This window comes from Aegilops tauschii, chromosome 2 (genome assembly GCF_002575655.3).
Source record: "Aegilops tauschii subsp. strangulata cultivar AL8/78 chromosome 2, Aet v6.0, whole genome shotgun sequence".
In the NCBI taxonomy this organism is placed as follows: domain Eukaryota; kingdom Viridiplantae; phylum Streptophyta; class Magnoliopsida; order Poales; family Poaceae; genus Aegilops; species Aegilops tauschii.
The window spans coordinates 557,855,535-557,862,019 of record NC_053036.3 but is presented as its reverse complement, the minus strand read 5'-3'; the positions used below and the strand labels follow the sequence as shown (position 1 = coordinate 557,862,019).

The window sequence follows — 6,485 nt, the reverse complement described above, 5'->3', positions numbered from 1 at the left end:
AAAATGTTAATCTTGTATTTGAAAAATGTTAATCAAGCATTTGAAAAATGTTTAAAATGCGTATAGTAAAAATATTGCCCATGTGTTAAAAGTATTAAATTTACGGAAACACTAACGCCCACACGTGTGGCAGATTTGCAACTCGCCCACACGCGTCGGTCTACGTTCATTCAGTTATGCACGAATCTTGACAACGTCTGGTGATTTTTGTGAGCCACGTAGGCATCGTCTGGTGTGTGGGCATTTCACGGTTCGCCCGGACGCCCTTTTGCACACACAGAGCTTGCGGTTGCTACCCCGGTGTGCGGCAGAACTACCACCGCGCCCGCACGCCCCGTACAACTCCTCTTCCTCCTCTCCCCCGTCTCCTCTTCCCCGCAGTTTTTCCCACCCCGCCCGAATCCTCTTCCCATTCCCCCACTCAACTCCCGCATTTGAGAGCAACAGCGGGTCCTGGACGGAGCAGAGATGATTCCATGGCGTAGCAGAGGAGAGGCGGCGACGGAAGTGTCGCGGGGACTCGTAGCCGTTGCTGGAGCTCAAGCAACCGGAGCGTCGTCGCCGGAGCCTTCACCGCGCAGAGGTAACGGTGCTTCGGTTGGTCTCAATCTGCCTCCCCTCCCCTGTTTCTTCTGCTTCGAATCCATTGAGATTCGAGTGGATTACGGAGCGCCCGAGTGCTCCCCATCGGCGAGGAGTCGCCGGTGTGCCATTAGGCCAGCATTAGCAAGTTCCGTTGTCGCGGCGGTGGGAAGTCACGCTGGCGAGGCTCGCCCGTTCCGCGCCAATTCATTCCCTGTTTTCTTCATCTGATGGCCTCGTAGGCAGTGGTTCGCTGTTTTTAGGGGTGGTGTTATGATTGAAATCCAGGCCTGAGATTTTGGCAAGAACCCTAGATTTGCATTGCCATGTGGAATGTGCATTTCGTCTGTAGGATAATGGCAGTTGGTTGTTTCATGAAACTCACTTAGTTGCCATGTTGTTATGTGCAAATAGGTCAACTTGAATCTACTGGCTTAGCTACAATTTGCCACACTGTTTAGTTAGTAGATGGCAACTATCTCTTTAACCCAAACTGTCATTTTTCGCCATGTTTCTGCAGTGATACAGGGGCAATTGCCTACTGTGATTTTAAGCAGATGGCAACTATCTCTTTACCCCAAGATATTATTTGCCATGTCTTTATTTAGTGCTTAGCTGCCTATTGTGCTTAGGAGCATATGGCAACTCCCACTTTACCCTAAGATATTATTTGCCATGCATTTCAAGCGTTACATGGCAATTTGCCTACTTATTTTAGTTTGCAGGTGGCAACTCCCTTTGTTACCTAGTATATTATTTGTCTTGCTTTTGTAGTGCTACATGGCAATTGTCTACTGTATTTTAGTTAGCAGGTGGCAACTCCCTCTTTTACACCAAGATTTTTTTGCCATGTCTTTTGTAGGCTGAACCTCAATTGTGTTGTTTGCCATCAGGCATTGTATGTTCATGGCGTTTCTGTTCTTTCTAACGTGTTTGTTTACTTTGTTGCAATTCTGTTTTCCTAACAGATGGCAACTCAATAGGTGATTTCAGTACATTAACTGCCATGGTGTTTGTCAGGACATGGCAAATAATAAAAGATACCCACCTTTTGTGGTTGCCATTCTGTTTTTTTGTAACATATGACAACTATGTAGTTCATTTTCATTTTAAACTAGTTGATGCGGTGTTTGCCGACACATGGCAACTGGTATCTAAACATTTCCATCACTGTACTTTTGTCGTTCTGTTTACCTACCAGAATGGCAACTGCATGTTTGTCTGTGTGTGTACTGGTGGCAAGTCAATTTTTGTCCCAAGTTAAATTAGTTGCCATGGTGTTTGTCGGCATACAACAACATGATATTCGAGCATGTTTATTTACTTTGTTGTCATTCTGTTTCCCTAACAGATGGCCACTCAATATCTGATTACAGTACATTAGATGCCATGGGGTTTGTCAGTACATGGCAAATAATAACATATACCCACCCTTTGTGGTTGCCATTCTGTTTTTGTAACTTATGGCAACTATGTAGTTCATTTTTGCAAATGTTCATACTTAAGCCTTGTTTGTCATCTTTTGAACCATGGCAATTTTCACTGCGATGATGAAAATTATCAATTGCCAGACTTTTTGCTGGTGCTCACGGCAAATGTACCATGTTTTATGAGTATCCACTAATGTGTATTTGTTGTCTGTTACAGCATAATGGTTCGCATCCGTCAGGACGACGATGACGATGACGATGACTTTGTGGACCCAACCCCACGAAACGTTGTGGCTGGTGCCAATAAACATGCGAAGGAGGTTGGTTTTTCGTTGTTTGTGTCTAAAGTTGAACCTCCTGCATGCATGGCAATTGTAGCTGTTATTTCATCATGGCAAATGTAGTTATGCTTGCATGGCAACTGCAAGTAAGCAGTTATGGCAACTACACATTTTTATCAGTAATGGAAACTACAGTTGCCACATAATGGCAGTATCCCTACAAATATGATGGCAACTGCAGTTATCACAACATGGCAACTGTAATTATGCATACATGGCAACTTCTTATAACCATTGATGGCAACTGAAACATGATCAATGATGGAAACTGCAGTTGCCACATGATGGCAAGAGTAGTGAAACATGATGGCAAATGTAGTTACCACAACATGGCAAATGTAGGTACCACATCATGGCAACTGAATTTGCCATTGCTTGGCAACTGCTAGACCATCAACACATGGCAATTCATTCTGAATACACAAGTTATTTTTGTCCCCTTGACCATTCATGTGGCAGTTGTTGTTGCCTTGGGATGGAAAATGCATTCATTAACCATTTACTTTCTCATTTTTTATTCTCACCTGCATAATACGTTGATGGCAGGTTTCCCATTGTTAGTTGTTGCCATGCGCTACACGCAGTTGCTGCAAATGTCATTTTTAGTAAGTTTCCCTGTTTCATAATATGATGTTCTTTCTTCATACCTTACCTTGATCTGCATTCTCTTTCGTCCGATGTTGTTGTCCTGATTGTGAGGCACTCGCATTTACTCCTGGCGCAGTTTGCCATGTTTACTAGTATCACCCATGTTTTTTGGCTAGGCGGCGCTAGGATTTCCCATGGCAATTTTGGAAACACGAGGAGGGAGGTAGGGGAAGGAGCCGATCTGGAGGTGGGAGATCGAAGACGGGTTAGGCGAGGTTTAGGGTGGGGCGGGTGGCGACTCTCTCGCGGGGGGACCCGCACCAGTTTTGTGGGGATGGAGGAGCGTGCGGGCCGGGAGGTGGGACGCCGGACGTGCTGGCCGCAAGGTGGGACACCGGACGTGCGGTGGTTATCCGTTTTGCCCACACGTAGGTGTGTGGGCTGTCTCGTGTAGATACCACACGGGATGTGCGGCAAGACCCCCTCAACGCCCACACGTGTGGTAGTTATCGTCGTCCTAAATTTATTGTAAAAATGTTAAACATGTGTTTGAAAAATACAAAAATATATAATGAAAACCAAAAGAAGCAAAGAAAACCCAAAAATATATATATAAAGAAACAAAATAAACCAATGCAAAAATAAAATAAAAATAAAACCGAAGAAACAAACGCAAAAAGAATGAAATAATGAAAAAAAACAGAAGAAGAGAAAAACCCGGAGAATACCGAATGAAACGGAAGAAAAAGGAAGAAATCCCTCTTTTCAAGTGGTTCGCGCCAAGTAGTATAACATGAACTCAATGATGGGGTATTAGCAAGCCCCGCTACGTTGGCATGAGAAGGTCTTAGGATCAAATCTCCGCGCGATCCCTTTTCTCTACTTTTTTTCTTTCCTCACGCGTGAGTGCTAAAGGGTCAGCCTATCTCTATAGTGCTCGGCGCGAGAGATCCTTCTATCTGGCCTAATGCGAGATATAGCTCCCGCGCGTGGTTCCAACAACCACCACCTGAAGGGGACATTGTTATCCGCTAAAAGAAAAGAAAAAACGTGAAGGGAACATTCAGCCCTCGCACAATAAGGCCATCCAATGTTGTGCTAACAATATTCGCAAAAAAAAAAAAAAAGGGTTGTGCTAGCAAACAGGCGCTGGGGAATAAAAAGGTCGGCATCATTTTGATCCAGTGCATTCGTTGTGGAGATTGTTGTCGAATTTCTCCCCCCCTTTTGAGGTTCCGTTCGTTCACTCACCCGTTTTGGCCACGTCAAAGCAGATATATCCTTCTTTTTCGAAAAGTAGATTCTGACGGAACGGTGTACGAAGCTGCATTTGTCACGGGTACCACGTCTTGGAGGTCAGGTCGCGGCTATCCCACGCGCGAGAAGTTCTATTCCTCTGTCCCAACAAGTTAAATACGTTTAGTTTTGGATTCTAAGAACAACGGGGTGGTGGCGCAGTTGGCTAGCGCGTAGGTCTCATAGCTAAAGCGAGTGATCCTGAGGTCGAGAGTTCGAGCCTCTCTCACCCCATTTTTTTTTTATATCGCATCCCACTTTTCTCAGATCTCATGTTCGGTTCAGCTCAGCGGGCGTGCTCTCTCGTTAATCTACCGCCCAGCTGCAGAGATCCGAAACACACCACATGGTCCCGGACGTTTTGCACATGCACGTCAGAGCCTCACCCGCACCGATTAATTTTCAGCTCAACCTCCAAAACATTCCACACGGACAGACATACGCAGACACCCAGGTTTTTATAACCCGTCGCCGTCGTGCACCGCGGCACCACCTCCGGTCGCCGGGGTCAATCCAATCCACGGCTGACCCAGCCTCATCAAGCCCCTGTGGGTCACATGCATGGCCTCCGACGGACGGCGACCACCCAACAAACAGCCGCCCACACCATGAGCGCCGCGCCTTCGTTCGCCCTCCGGTGCCTACGTACGCGACGCACCACGTACGTACATATACATTACCTACTACTGGTACTAGTACGTACGAGATGAATGATAGCTCGGCCAGCGGCGGTCAATCAATCAGCGGCTACTCGTCTCGTACCCCTACTGACCGGCTCCGTATCTTGATTGATTATTCTGCGTACTCCTGCCAGTAGTTCGTCGGTAGAGGATCCGCTGATGGGCTGTGGAGGTAGTATAATCGGCGGGGCATGATTAGGCCCGCCGGGAAATGATTCCGCGGCGCCTGTCCATATCCCGGTGTCCTGAGCTGGATGGAGGCCACGATACGATAAGCTTTGCTAGGCCAGGTGGATGGGGACGGACGACGATCTCTCGCTGAACCTGGCACTGCTCCCCGATCAGATGCCAGCCAAGGTGCTGGCGATGTGTGGTCGGGCGCTCTCGCTTTTCGGGCGGGGGATCGGTGGCCTAATTCCTCGCTGTTTGCTCCCATTCCGAAGATGGGACAGGAGATATACGGTCGGGCAATGATTGTGTACGTAGTTCAATGTATTCTTGGTGCTAATCCTGGGAAAAGGGAAATGGCTATTCTTGTAGGGGGCACTCCTACTGCGTAGCTAGTTTGGCTCGGGAATGAATAGCAGGTGCGCCGCGCATGGACGACGGTCCAGTAGGTTAGGTTGCCTGGTGGGGCATGGGTGTTTGGGAATGTTTTCCCTTCCTATGCTTTCTCCTTTTCACGTAAAAAACGCCGACCTGCTGGCTGCTGGTATGTATTTTTTTTTAGTATTTACGCAAGGAGTCCTTTTTTTGTCCATAAAAGGACTAGCCTACATTGACATATCACCTACAATTTTAGAGAATTTTAACTTATTTTGTTAAAAAACAAGGGAATTCAAAAAGAGTTCCCCCAAAAAGACTACGGAGGACGCATGTGATCCAGATGTGCGGAGGTCTAGGGATCCAGATGAGGAGTAAAAGTACTTTCCCTGCTATGATTCTTCCTGATTCGGTCAGAGGGTGGCAGGCGACCTGGTTCTATTGCAAGGACCAACCGACCCCTGGTCAGTCGACTGGCCTTCCGCCGTTTTCCATGGAGCGAGTAGAGAAGCCTTCTACCTTGAAAGCGACTCCAGCTGAGAAAGTGGAGGTGAATATGTTGGTTGAGCGAGTAGTCTAACTTGTCCGCGATGGTGTGACTGGCATGGACTTGTTAGAGGTGTTTCTCAGTCGACGCATCCAGCCACTCCAAGCCCGCGATCATCCAATGTGGATGTACTCGGGTATCGATGACAGCACTCGGATCCACCCGGAGGAAGTAGACGAGGAGACGGTGGCGCAGTGGCTGCAGGGCATCACTGGCAACAAGGACAACCCCAGGGGGTCTAGGAGGATCCCTCCATTCGACAACACCAACGAACCAGACAAGGTCTGACTCTTTCCTTCCGAGTGTTTCTTTGTTCTGACATGTATTTGTTCTCGAAACTGACTGATATCCGTTCAATCTCGTGCCTTGCAGATTTATACTGAGATGTACTCAATGCCCAACGGAGAGCAGGTGCAGGAGCAGGAGCAGGAGGGAGAGGTGAGCGGAGGCGAGAGCGGCGACTGGCAATCTGATGGGA

General features: G+C 47.5%; 1 non-coding gene across 1 annotated transcript; it reads left to right on the top strand.

Moving 5' to 3' along the window:
• Positions 1-4,384: 4,384 nt before the first annotated feature.
• On the top strand, positions 4,385-4,471 carry TRNAM-CAU (transfer RNA methionine (anticodon CAU)). The gene is given in 2 exon segments: positions 4,385-4,422; positions 4,436-4,471. It is a non-coding gene; the product is annotated as a tRNA-Met (tRNA).
• Positions 4,472-6,485: the final 2,014 nt, after the last annotated feature.